The sequence below is a fragment of the Ambystoma mexicanum genome, chromosome 1p (assembly GCF_040938575.1).
Source record: "Ambystoma mexicanum isolate Mex_15411 chromosome 1p, UKY_AmexF1_1, whole genome shotgun sequence".
Classification (NCBI taxonomy): Eukaryota; Metazoa; Chordata; class Amphibia; order Caudata; family Ambystomatidae; genus Ambystoma; species Ambystoma mexicanum.
This window is the reverse complement of record NC_090921.1, coordinates 1,160,219,079-1,160,233,828: the sequence shown is the minus strand read 5'-3', so window position 1 is coordinate 1,160,233,828 and position 14,750 is coordinate 1,160,219,079. Positions and strand designations below refer to the sequence as shown.

Sequence of the window (14,750 nt, the reverse complement as noted above, 5' to 3'; positions counted from 1 at the left end):
ATTTAAAAATGGTTTAAACACAATTTACCATTGTCTGTTTCCTATCCATATTAACCATTGAAACGTCTTGGTGGAAGTCTGTGAACAATAACGGGAAGTTTGACAATTCTATTTGTAATATTCTTGTGTGTACATTTGGACTGATGGTAGGAGTCTGAATCATATTCTGGACAGTTTGTCTACAACTTGTTTTGTACTGATGCATTGATTGCATGCATATATTAAATTAAGTTATGTATTCATTTGCAAGCTTAGTAATTTATGTAGTTATTTGAAACGTGTCTTTTACTCTGAAAAATGTACTATTGAAAGAAATCAAGAATCCACAGATTGCAATTAGTTTTTGGGCAACAAAATTTGTTTTGATTGTATTGCGCCATTATTGGCTTGCCCAAATATTTGTCTATCCTATATCCAGAAATTTGCAAGTAGTATTGCTTGAGAAAGGTAAGGCATATACATCATTCAGACAATATTCAGAACTCCTGGGTGGGGGGGGGGGTGGTCGGGAGGGGCGAATTGAAGCATTGGGGGTCAGGAGAAGCCACCAGCTAAATGGGTTACTTCTCTAATTGTCAGCTGTCAACAAGTCAATCTTTATATCTGTGCCTATCTGTGTAGATCTTGCTGCTTTTCTAGCCCCTTTCTAGTTGTGCTTCCCATCCCTTGGAAAGGTCCCTGCCTGACAATTCTTCCTCTTGTGTATGCCCCAGCATGTGTCAACATTTCCCTGACCCTCCACCCCACTCCCCCTGCCAGATGTTTCCCACTCCTGTATCTGCCATTACAATATTGCTCCATTTGTTCCCAACTGTTGCCCAGCTGAAGTTTGCTGTAATGCGGGCATGTGAAGGGAACCTGTCACATGATGGAGCCCATCTCCCTAAGCCTGCACACCTACTGCTTCAGATGTTTTTGATGCATGCTAGCACTACGGCAGAAAAGACTACTCTTACACCACGGCGGAAATGTTTTGGTGCCAGAGTTTTCGGATAGTGTTACTGCTTGTCTGCGGATGGTTTCGCACCAGTGGATTCGTACACTGATTCAAATACAACAGTGAAAAGACATGTCACTGCTGTGTGATACAACACAGAGATTGAATATGGGGCATCAAACAGAGAGTCTTTCCTTAGGCATCCTACTAAATGTTCATCAGCTGTCCATATCTGGAAATATCCCTAAAATTCAGGTGGAAATTTGTCACATGAGGAGTGAGAGTTCCCAGTGTTATATCCAGGGTTTAACAATGATACCAGGGGGAAGAAACACCAAGAAAATCAGTCGGAGGAAGGCTTGAATATGTGTTGACTGTGCGTGGAAAAAACCATGGATACACACAGGGAGCAGTACTTCCTGATGTGCTCACGTCCATGTCCAAGCCTCATTGTGGACCGTTTCCAGTGATGAGACTGGAGCATTCAGTCCCGATGGCACCTCTGCCTGATCTGAATATGAGCTGCAGGGGCCAGAGCTTATTTCAATCATTAAAGTAAGCACCTCAAATGATGTTAAGTGAATCTTTGGGCAGCCGCTTGGGGTGGATTGGGTACCATTATGAATGCACCAAGTAAATCCTTGATTAACGTACAAACCATAGCAAACACCTGCGCCCGAATGTAGTTTATTCTGCCCGGTGCACGTAAAAAATACTCAAAATCAATCATGAACCTCCACACTAATGGGAATAAGGACCCATCAAACAGAACACTCATTGAACCAATCATGGCCAAATCCCACCTATAAAAATAGGCATATGCCTCTTGACTTTGTATGTGGTAGGAGGATATTGAAGAGTGCCAGTCGAGACAGAGAGGAGACAGAGAGGAGAAAGATTCTGAAGCCAGAAGGCAGGCCTTGAGAAGGAGAAGCTGGGGAGAAGCCTTATGTGTGCACTAGCCAAGATATTGAAAACCATAAAAGGAGATTTCTCACCATAATGACAAGGAAGCACAATTTCCGCTCTTTTCGAGGGGCCTCTGGTTGTTCTACAGCAGGGGTGCACAACTGATTTTGCCAAAGGGCCGAATGTGCCTTACATGCTGCCTATAGTGGCCCGAAGAGTAAATGTGGGGGGGCGGTAGGCGGGATGAGGGCGTGGCAGCAGGGTTTTTCAACCCCCAATTTTTATTAAACATCTGGAAAAAGAATACATTTTTGAGGTGTACCAGTCTTTATTTGTATTTCAAACTTAAATTTAGCAATACACATGTTTGGCCCTTTTCACCCCTTGTCTCAACATCGAGAGTGCTTCATCTTAACGATTTGCATATTAGGTGTTCTTTCAAAAGGAGTGGGTTTTTTGTCATTTTTGCTGTTTAGCTATTGCATATGGTCTGTTTAATTAATGTATATATATTTTAATGACCCTTGGCTGGACATTCCATTATTTTTTACTGCTATACTTTGCTGTTTGAGTTGGCCATACTCTTGGGAGTATGGCCTTCGTTGAGTCAGATTCCCAAAAAGGCAAAAGAGGTACATCTCTTAACTATGCGTGTTTTAGCTTTGGGAGTGCAACATTATGCCCCCTGTCCCCCACCCCCCAACCAAACACTATGCCCCATTTCCCTCAGCCCCAACCAAACACTATGCCCCATTTCCCCCAGCCCCAACCAAACAGTATGCCCCATTTCCCCCAGCCCCAACCAAACACTATGCCCCATGCCCACCACCGCCAACCAAACACTATGCCCCATGGCCACCATCCCCAACCAAACATTATGCCCCATGGCCACCACCCCCAACCAAATACTATGCCCCTTGGCCCCACCTCCACACTATGCCCCATGGCCACCATCCCCAACCAAACACTATGCCCCATGGCCACCACCCCCAACCAAACACTATGCTCCATGACCACCACCCCGCAAAACCAAATACTATGCCCCATGGCCCCACCCCCAACCAAACACTATGCACCCACAAACAAAACACCATCCCCATGCCTCCTCACCCCCACAACAAAAATCATCACCATGCCTTTGGTAGTTAGTGTTCTTACTGAGGAGGATGCTTAGAATGCCATGGTGGCAGCCCTCAACACACAGTGTGGATTATGAGGGGTCTGCTATAAAACAGGTCATGCGAATCGTGAACTCTTCCATTTGTGCACACGCAAGAGAGGTGAGGGGATTAGGGCAAAAACAATTCAAGGACACAGATCAGAAAAGCAGAGATGGCTGTTCCTTTGGGAGTCTGCTAAATGGCATTGGCATCAAAATATCTCTGCACTGTGCAACCTACATTGTTCAGTGGTCGACGTGTATGAAAAGAAGTAGTGGAACTATGTTCCCTGCTGGTCTGCACCGCACAAACCCCATCCCTGCGCCCCCTCCCACACACAATCCAAACCCCCAAACAAACATACCTGTTATTTATGGGAATGTGCAGGGCAGTCCACTGAAGTGCAAGCTTCAACTTCTTCCTGCACTTTTATTTTAAAATTAAACCGTTCCAGAAAGGTTTCTTTTTAAAATAAAACTATAGGAAAAGTGAAAGTTAAAAATAAAAAGTTGGGGATCACCGTTCCCGCCCACTTCGACCTCTGACATTGTTTACATTTGGTATATATATCCGCTGTCCGGTGCCATGCACTGTCTATTATTCAGCCGGTTTATCTGTTATGCCGAAAACATGCGTGGATAATGCTAGATGTCCGTTATTGGGTAGATATCCCAGTTATATATATGTGCATTCCGTTTTAAATGAAAGCACATTGCGTTTAGGTGTGTGCGCGCCGATCGTGTGGAATACCCCAGAGCTGGGGGTACATGTCTATTGCAGGGGAATATTTATTCAATAGTGGAGCTGGCCCGCTGTTAGCTATGTATTCTTGAGGCCGAGTGATCTGCACACCACATGTAGACACCCTAGCAGCCGCTGCATGGAACACCCATTCTGCATGCTTCTTTCTCGGCACACACAGGGATGTGACTTTGACTCTCTGAGTCTCAGAGCGCTTTATAGGCAGGAAAGCAGCCATCACCCCAGGCGCATATGGGTGCCCCAATCTACTTTATTGGGTATTTACATGTTTATGGCTCTTGCCCCTCCTTTACAAGAGGCAGCAGCCAACTGCCCTGGGCAATCTATAGCAAACTTGAACGCCTCGGTCCAGGGAGCAGAACCTGCATTCTGGCAGCCCTACTGAGTTCAAATGAGCATGGCAAGTCAAACAAAGACTTTCCTAATGGAGGGCGGCCGTTGCTAATTGCGGGCTGCTCTCCATTAGAAAAGTCCTTAATTGCCGCGGGCCGCAAAAAATAACATGCCGGGCCGCACTTGGCCCGCGGGCCCTATGTTGTGCACCCGTGTTCTACAGCAACAAGTAGAGGAGGAAAGACATACCAAAGGGCATCCTCATTCGGAAGCTTACTATCAGGGATATTGCTGGTCGTACCCATATTAGCAAAAAGACTACCATCAAGCTCCAAGAAGGCATCAAACACCGGCCTCTAGGGCTAGGCAGCAAAAGCAAGCCTCAGTTAACCACAGACAGGTGGGTGATAGGCACCATAAAAAACGGTTACAATGCCCACAATATTTCAGCACCAGCCACACCTAACCATCTTAAAGGGGCCAAGTGGATAAACTGCTCATGAAAAAAGCAATTGAAAAAGTCCCTCAACATCAAAGGGGCAAAGGAACCTACTCCAGATTCTTCGTAAAAAAAACGGACGACTCATGGTGACCAATTCTGGAATTAAAAAAGCTCAACAAAAATGTCAAGAAACAAAAGTTCAAGGTGGCCACCCTGACAGATGTCATTGAGTCAGTAAAGGAGAACGACTTCCTAGCGTCACTCGATCTCAAAGACTCATACTTCCACATCGCCATTCGCAGAAATCACAGAAACATTCGCAAAATGCCTGGCTCCTATAGCCGTGTCTCTCATGAAAAAAGAGTGCCATGTATATCCATATCTGGACGATTGGTTAGTACGAGCACCATCGCACAAAGTGGCGGAAAGAGTGATCCGGCAGGTGTCCAGCATCCTCTTACGCCTCGGCTTCACAATAAATTGAAGCAAGTCCTGCTTCAAGCCATCAAACAGGTTAGTGTTCCTAGGGGCGCAGTTCAACACCAACAAGAGGCACGTACGTCCCTCGATAGAAAGGGCTGCGTCAATACCCCGTCTAATCAGAAAATTCTATCCGGGCGCCAAGGCCACAGTCAGATCCGTCATACAACTCTTAGGCACCATGTCCTCACGCATTCTTTTAATGCAATACTGCAGGTTACAAATGAGGCGGCTACAAGAATTCTTAGCAGATCAGTGGTCCCAGCTAAAAGGAACATGTAACGACAAGCTGGCAGTAACACACAGCTTGCAGTGGTGGCTCATACCATCCCACATCTCCAAGGGAGTTCTATTCAGGTATCTGCCTTTTCAAGAAACCCTGATCACAGATGCCTCACTAACAGGATGGGGTACACACACACACATATCAACTGTCAGTGAAGGGCCATTGGTCCCTGACCGAGGCACAACTCCACATAAACATACTGGAGCTGAAAGCAGTGGCTTACGCCCTCCACTCATTCCAGACAGTGCTCAAAGGCAAAGTGGTATGAGTGTTCACAGACTTGACAACAGGGGAATGTGAGGCCCTCAAAACTCTGGAAGCTAACAAATCCCTGGTGATAAAAGCAGCAGACGAGGAGGCATCGTAGTCCACAATACTAACCAATATAAAGAAATGGTTATGTCCCTCTTCAGTGAAGAAGGCAACTATAAAAAACTGAAAAAGACCCTTCAGCTGAAATAAAAATTCAAATACAGGAAATGACCAGATTCACTCTTGAGCATAATTGGATCTCTGAAAAAGAAGAGAACTTTTTGAATACTTCAGAGGGCAAAACACCTGCTTTTTACGCCCTCCCTAAACTGCACAAAAAGAACACCACTCCCCCGGGAAGACCCATTGTCTCGGCATGTGGCTCTATTTTTAAAACCAATTGGGAAGTTCATTGACCATTTTCTTAAGCCACTAAGCCAGCAAACCCCTACCTACCTCAGGGACACCATGTCCACCATTGTGAAATTCGAAAATCAGCACTTCATCCAAGAGGAAGACCAATTGGTCACTATGGACATCAAAGGTTTATATACGAGTATCCCTCAAGATTCAGCAGTTGAATGTATTAGACACCACCTGCCACACCACATGACTCAGAAGAGGGTTCCCACTAATTTCATTGTTGAACTATTGGATTCAGCCCTGACCAACAACTTTTTCTCGTTTGGCGATGTCTTCTACCTCCAAACCTGCGGGACAGCCATGGGGGAAGCTTTTGCACCCAGCATGGCTATTAATTTTATGGCAGAATATGAACACAGCCATGTACTCAGCACCTCAAACCCTCGATAACATCCTGCTATGGCATTGTTATATAGATATCATTTTTATCTGGAAAGGGCAAAGTGAAACTCTGGAGAACTTCTTTAATTGGATTAACGTACGTACTGAAATTCAGCATGTGCAACAGCAAACGGGGGATCAACTTCCTGGACCTTACCATCATACCTAGAAGCAACATGTTGGAATGCACTATATTCAGGAAAGAAACAGACAGGACCACCGTTCTACATTCTAGAAGTCATCACCCCAAACATCTGCGAGATAACCTTCCTTATGGGCAATTCCTAAGGATCGGCAGAAATTGCACTGAGATGGATGAATTTTAGATACATGCCACGGTGCTACAGAACAAACTGGCTGCTAGAGGTTACCCGAAGAAACTGCTTAAAAATGCGAAAAAGAGGGCTTGTTTCACTCTGACAGAATCATTATTCGCACCCAAACCGCAGAATTCCACCAATGATAACAGCATGACATGTGTCTCCACGTTTGGTCCTACTACAACCAAACTCAAGGGACTCATTAAAAAGTTCTGGCTCTTGGTCCAACTGCGCCTACCGGCAGAACCTACACGAGAATGGCACTAAAGCGGTCTAAGAACCTTAAAGACATGCTTACCCATGCCAGAACAGGGAAGAAAACCACAAAATCAGCCATGTGGAATATGAGGGAGATCCGGGGTCAACATCCCTGCGAGTCTTGTACTGTTTGCAAACTAACCAAAAAAATGAACTCTTTCCTTGTAGACAACAAAGAATGGCAGCTCAGACATTTTTCGAATTGCAAATCATCTAATGTCATTTATGTCATCAAATGTCCTTGTGGCCTCCGTTATGTGGGCCAGACGTCAAGACCTATTAATAAAAGAATTGGTGAACATAGGTTGAGAATCCGGTGCAAAACACATACAGCACCTTTAGTATTTAATTTTCTTGAATTCCAACATGGCCCGGACAACTTTCAGTGGTGGGTGGTAGATAATGTGTTGGACACGACCAATGCCACTAGTGCCCTCAATTTCAAAGAGTCATGGTGGATTTCCAAGTTAAAATCCACCACCAAGGGTCTGAATGAGGCCCAACCCTCTGGCCCATACACAATATCCAACAGGGTCCCCAGCCCACCCCCTCCCTGGGCTAACCCCCATCAGGGCATATTCTCCAATGCCCCTGCCCATACCTATACCTTCGCCATTGTCTTGTCACAGGTATTTCGATTGAGTTTATGACTCAGTTTGCACTCCATCCCCCTCTTCAACTCGGGACTCACCCCGATATCTTTTGACAATGACACGTACATTGCTTGTTTTTAGCCTTCTCATCGTGTTTATGCCTTGTGGTTTCCAGATCCCCGCCTCCCTTCGGCCCCATGTAGACTGTGACCCTCTAAGCCCCGACCTGCCCTTCTACATGCTTTTGGGGCAGCGCTTCCACTTTGCAAGAACGCAGCAGGCACCAGATTAATAGCTGCACCGTCACAGTATTAGCTTTCCCAATCTGTATACGTTGCGTGCCGGCCCGTCCCCATGCCAACAGGACGCGCACTAGACTGCGCATGCGCTCCTGCAGGGCAATGGTAGGATCAACACAGCTTTATTAGTATGTGCTTTTCCTTAGCGGCCGCTTCCACCGCGCACCACAGATCCCTGTCTCTTCGTTATTCAAGGTATGAGACCCCAGAGACTTGACTATACGCGATTATTTTTCGGGCCATACTTTGCTCTACCGATCGCCAGTATCTTACTCACACACCTCCTTTTTCTACTTTAGGAGCCTGCCGCATGCTTTACCCGGTAGCTACTAGCCACGCAGCTTCATAAGTGTGGCATTGACAGTAACGGCTGCACTCAACGCAGCGCCTCCAGTCTCGCGCTTCATTGTGTCCACCAGACTCAAGGTAGGAGACCTCATTTATCATGCTTTTCCAGACCCTACTAGGGGCCTCCAATTAAGAGCAACTTACTCAGTACACCCCCTCCTTTTACTTTAGGATCGTGCTGCAGTCTCTCCTCGGCACCCACAAGCCGAATTTGGATGCCTGGTCAATAAGCGAGGTTTCCTACAGTAGCAGGTAATCACCATGGTGCCACAATGTTTTAAATCAGCCGTCTCATGAACACCGTTTGCCCTCAGACATACAGCCCCACTCTCTGACCCACTTGCATTTCTTGTCCCCTCTGTATCACAGTGACTTACTCCATACTGGAGACGCCAGTTCCTGCACCCATCTGGTCCTTATCTATCTTCCTCCCTCCACCAGGGGGCCCAGACACGGGGACACGCTTTCAAGGTCAATGGCACACTGGACGTGTGCTCACCACATGTAATTTTATTATGTTTATACCTTTGTTCTGCTATGCATCTGTATACACTGCTATGTACCCAAGCTTACCATAGCACAGTCCACTTACCCTCGTTCTTACATGTCCCTCATTTAGGGAGACCTTTTCCCTGGCCCTAGAAGAAGGCTTCTATCTCTTTAAGCTGAAACGTCTATGGACTCCGCACCTTTGGTGCCCTTAGAGTCCACCGCAAGAACATTAACCCATGATTCAACATCCAGACGTCGACCTACTACTAGGTCACCCTTCTGCCTGGCACTGGTAGACCTCTCCAATGTTTCCACCTAGAAGTGTGATACTACACACACCCCTTAGGACTCTGAATATGTATACAATTGTGTTGCTTTTGTAGGGCTCTGCACGGCTTCCAAGCCCTATTTATGTCCTAAAGTTTGTAATATGATGTTTGCTCTGTACAACTAATGTATGACAAAGAAAGAAATATCTGCTACATACAATTCTAATTCAGGTACTTATCGAAGTTGGTAACCACTTGTCGTGTAAATATGCTCTCACTGTATTTATTTTTTTGTCTACACATTGTATCTGTTGCACAAAATCACAGAAGATTTGTTTGTGGACCCTAAAAGTCCTGTTTTTATGTTGTTTAGTACTAAAAAAAAGTTTCTTACAGACCAATAGTTAAATAATTATTACTGTGTCCACTCAGGAAAGTTTTTTTTAAACAAAAAACAAAAGAATTTAAACAAAATCAGCAGCCAAGTAATAAAAGCTGTTTGGAATACCCCTTAGTTGAAGTGAGTTTGTGAATGTTAAGCTTTGGTTATAAGTGAGGCAAAGAGGTTCTTGTCTCAGTGATACATTACAAAGGTAAAATAAGTTTGCTTGACATGGTTGCAACTACTGAAATGTGTTGATAGGACACCCCCACCCTCTCAACCACAGACAACACAACCACAATGTATTATGTACGAAAACAGGGAGGCACAAGATCAAGGACCCTCTCCATAGCAGCCCAATAGCTGTGGCACTGGGCCATCCAGAACATGCAACTACAAATATTTCACCTTCCAGGAAAAAAAAACGAAACTGCTGATCAGCTGAGCAGGGCCAACAACCAGTCACACGAGTGGCAGCTGGTGGACAAGAAACTCCTAGAGATCTTCAACCGATGGGGAACACAGACCATCGATTTACTTGCCAGATGGGAGAACAAGAAATGCCCGGTGTTTGTGAGCAGGTATCCGCACCATCAATCACTAGGCGATGCGTTAGCAATGTCATGGGGCGGGAATCTTTGCGTATGCATTCCCTCCAACACCAGCCACCTGCAGGGTCCTCCAAATTATTGCAACGCACAAGTGCACACTCATCCTCATAGTGCCAACAGGCAAGACAACTGTGGTTTTCAGAGCTTGTTCACCTGTCCCAGGACCGTCCAATTCCTCTCGGTCAAGACCGCGATCTATTAACCATGTGCAACCAATAGGTGCATCACCACAATCCAGGGGTGCTCAACGTAAAGGCCTGGCTACTGACTTCAACGAGTTCGGGCAACTCCCAATCACGCAGGAGTTCAGAAACCTCATAAAGGCTGCCAGGACGGAATCCCCAAACAAATCATACAAATACAAGTGGGGTAGGTTTTGCACTTGGTGTTCTCAAGAACAATTGGACCCCGTTGTGTGTGGAGCCTCCCCAAATCCTACTGTACCTGTTAGCCAAAGATGGTTTATAGCACTCTTCCATCAAGGTACATTTGGCCGCAATTTCTAGATGCAGCAGAAAACAAGGAAAAGCTCCCATTTTCGGATGCCTGCATCGTAAAACACTTCATGAGGCCTTTTCCGCACCTAAGCCCCCTCAGAAAAAAGCACCACCTCAGTGGACCTTAAACACTGTGCTGTCTGGTCTAATGAAACCTTAGTTCGAACTGATAGCAACCACAGACATAAAGTTTGTGTCTTGGAAACCCGCTTTTCTGGTGGCGGTCATGTCTTTTAGAAGGATGTCAGAATTTATTTTATTTTATTTATTTGCATTTATAGAGCACACAGCGGCCTTGGGGCATTGTGGCGCTGTTACAGTATACTTGCTTCAACAAAACAGTTGCATGTGCATTACATCGTTTTACAGTTTACAGAGTGAGTTTTCAAACAACATGCGTTGAGATGCAATTGGTGATAGAGCGCACCTTCAGTTGTAGCCTTGGAGAAGGGGAGAGCCTAGGGTAAGTGTTTATTGGAAGAGTTGTGTTTTAAGTGACTTGGGGAAGGCTGTGAGGGATGTTTCTTTCCTGAGTGCAGGAGGTAGGGAGTTCCAGTTTTTTGGGGCCAGGACTGCAAAGCTGGCGCCTCCTGCTCTAGCTCTTTTGAAGGTGGGGACTGCTAGCTGGTTGCAATGCTTGGCACGCTTGGGTCTTTCAGATGTGACACGGTGAATGGTTTCTGCTAGGTACAGGGGTGCTGTGTTAGATAAGCATGAGTGTGTGATGGCGAGGGATTTAAAGATTATATGCTCTTTAACTGGGAGCCAGTGGGCATCCCGTCTAGCTTGGGAGATGTGCTCCCTTTTAGGAATGCTAAGGGCTGCTCTATGGGCGTTGTTCTGTGTGATTTGTAGTTTCTTCAGGTTCTTGGATGAAGTACCTAAGAACAGAACGTTGCAGTAGTCAAGCCTTGCCCCCACCGTTGCTCTGGCTATGGACAGGCAGTTTTTGGGGGAGAGGTAAGCTTTTACAGCGTTAATGATCTTCGTAGTCAGTGCGGCTGATGAGGCGGTGGCGCTGACTTGCCGTGTCATAGATAAAGTGGAGTCAAGGTAAACTCCTAGAGTTTTGGCTGTCTTTGACGTGTTGATGTTCGAGTTGTCAATGTGGAATGCTGAGTATTTGCTGTCCAACTTGTCTAGGATTAGTTTGGGACCTACTAGTAATATTTCGGTCTTATCCCCGTTGAGGCAGAGACCGTTAGCCGCCATCCAGGCCTGGATGAGGGCGTAGATTTTACTGAGTGTGGCTGCATCTTCTTCTTGGTGCCGGTGAGAGGGATGAGCACTTGGTTATCATCGGCATTGTTGGTATATGCTATGCCGTGATCGTCCATGTCGTTGAACAGCGGGAGGGTGAAGATGTTGTAGAGGGTGGGTGAGGTGCATGATCCCTGGGGGACTCCGCAGTGGATGGGGGTGGGGTGGCACATGCCTGGTCTGAGAATACTCTCAGTAATCATCCTTCCAAGAAGGAGGTGATCCAGGATGTGGCTTGCTGTGAGAAGTGTGCTGCTTCCTTGAGGTTTCTGCAGAGAGTCTTGTGGTCTAGAAGGCTGCAGATAGGTCAAGGAGCAGGAGCAGTGCAGGTTTGTGTTACGCTCACCTGATATCCACGGGGATGCCACTCAGCCCTGGTTGGACGATTAGCACTCTTGAACCCTCTCCCTTGATAGTGTGTTGGACGAGGTTAGCACATGCAGTACTGGAGAACTGGATATAAGGCTTAAATGTCTCTCTTGGATTGATTCCCACCTCCCTCAGCCTCGAATTCCTCCATCCCTTAAGTCTAGTCCCTCTCCTCACCTTCATATTAGGTATGGTGTGCTCTCCGTCCTGCGTCTCTCTGCAGGGGCGCATTGGAGGTGTGGACGTTCTGCGACCTAGTTGCTTCACTGGTGCGTTGCCCGTGTTCGGGTCCAGGCCTGCTGTTACTCCGATTTGCTTGATGAGGTAGGTTCTACTGTTTTACAGTCTTTTATCTTGTTATTAATGTCTCTAGTTTCTTTCCCTCCGATGAGTTGGAGAGTTTTGGCGTTGCCGTGCTGTATAGGATGAGAATCCCAGCAAGGCCATAATGACCAGGGGCATGAATCATGACAGTACTCCCTCCCCCCCCCCAGGCCCCTCTCACGGTAGTTCTTCTGCCTGGCCCTGGTTTAGTTGGATGATTTTGATGGAAACATTTTACCAAGCGTGGTGCGTGGATGTTCTCACTTGCTTCCCATGTTCTGTCCTGAGGACCATATCCTTTCCAATCTACAAAATAATATAGGTTAGATCTTGTGTTTTTTAAATCCAGGATGTCTTTAACTTCAAACTCCGGTTCTCCGTCTATCAGTACTGGTTTTGGTGGTGTTGTAACTCGAGTTCCAGGTTGCACTGGTTTTAGGAGTGATACATGGAATACAGGATGGACCTTCATGTTTGGTGGCAGGGTTAGTTTAACAGCTACTGGGTTTATTATAGACTTAATGGTGAAAGGTCCTAGATATCGTGGACGAAAGATCCGGGTTCCTTTTATTGGCACATGTTTTGACGCTAAGCAGACTTCGTCTCCAGCTCGGTAATCAGGAGCCTTTCTGCGATGTTGATCAGAGAATTTCTTTTGTCTTTCTTTAGCTTGAAGTAAATGTCCAGTTGCCTCTTTGAAGGCTTGAGTAAGGGTTGTATGTAAGGTTTTCACCGCTGGCATCTCCAGAGCCCTGGGAGCATCCAATTCAGAGGTGCGTGGATGCCTACCATATAGGGTATAGAAAGGAGTTTGTCCCGTGCTGGTATGCAGGGAATTATTATAGGCGTATTCTGCTATCCATAGTAAATCCTTCCAACCTTCTTCAGCTTGGTGTAACATGCAACGTAGGTATTGTTTGAGTGTCTGGTTTGTCCTTTCCGTTTGGCCATCCATTTGGGGATGATGGCTGGTGGATAATAGGATATCGATTTGGGCCATTGAACAGCACTTCTTCCAGAAGCTAGATACAAATTGACTACCTCGATCTGAAATCAGGACAGAAGGTAAACCGTGTATTCGTACTATATGTTCCAGAAACACCTTCGCCAGACTAGATGCATTTGGAAGACCTTTAAATGGAATGAAGTGTGCCATCTTAGAAAATAAATCTACAACCACTAGGATGGTGTTGAATCCTTGACTGGGAGGTAAATCCGTGATGAAATCGAGAGAAAGTGTATGCCAAGGTGCAGGTGGAATTTCCAAGGGTTGTAGGAGACCAGCTGGTTTTTGCTTTTGAGATTTATTTTGTGCGCACACACCACAGAAAAGGATAAAGTGAATAATATCTTTGCGCCATGTTGGCCACCAATAGTTTATTTTTACTTTGGCTAAGGTTTTCGCAATTCCTGGATGGCCTTCCATCAAAGAGTCATGATAACCGGGGATGACTTGCTCTTGTAATTCTTTACTTGGCAGATATAAATGATCTTTGAAATATGGTAGGTGATCCTTAATTATGTGATGTTCGTTTTGAGTACTCCATTTTTGTAAGGTCTCGGGATTCATTAAGAGTTGGATCTTGTTATGGAGTTCACTTTGGGTTAGTGTTGTTGTCAGGCCTAATAATTTGTCATTCGGAATGATAGCTACTGGATCTGGGATTGTGTATACTTTCTCATCAATACCCATGCGGGATAAAGCGTCAGCTTTTCTGTTTCGGACTCCCGGTCGATATGTGATCACGTAGTCATATTCTGCAAAGAAAAGTGCCCATCGCAGCTGACGTGAAGATTGAGCTTTTGCAGTTTTTAAGTATTGAAGATTTCGATGATCAGTAATCACAGTGATGGTATTTCTGGCTCCTAGGAGATAATGTCGCCAAGCCTTGAAAGCTGATTTGATAGCTAGAAGTTATTTGTCCATGATAGCATAATTGAGTTCTGGAAGCGTGAATTTGCGTGACCAGAAGGCCAGAGGATGCAGCTGGCCGGTATCGGGATCCCTTTGTGAAAGAACTGCTCCCATTGCCATGCTAGAGGCGTCTGTTTCCACCACATAAGGGAGATCTTGGCGAGGGTGTCGAAGAATTGGGGCGGAAGTAAATCTTTTCTTGAGTTCTAGAAAAGCCCTTTCTGCTTCTTTTTTCCATTGGAATTTCTTATTGTTTTTTCGTAACAATGACGTGATCGGGTGCACTATCTGAGAAAAGCCTGGGATGAATTGGCGATAAAAGTTTGTAAAATCCAGCATGCTCTGGATTCCCTTGAATGAAGTTGGCGACGGCCAACTAAGAATGGCATCTACTTTGTGCATATCCATCCTGATCCCTTTTGGAGTGAGGATAAAACCGAGGAATTCA

General features: G+C 45.7%; 1 protein-coding gene across 1 annotated transcript in view; it reads left to right on the top strand.

Annotated features, from left to right (window-relative positions):
• LOC138450539 (interferon-induced transmembrane protein 1-like) overlaps positions 1 to 14,750 on the top strand; it is a 284,430-nt gene that overhangs the window by 154,947 nt on the left and 114,733 nt on the right. The gene's annotated exons all lie outside the window — the stretch shown is intronic.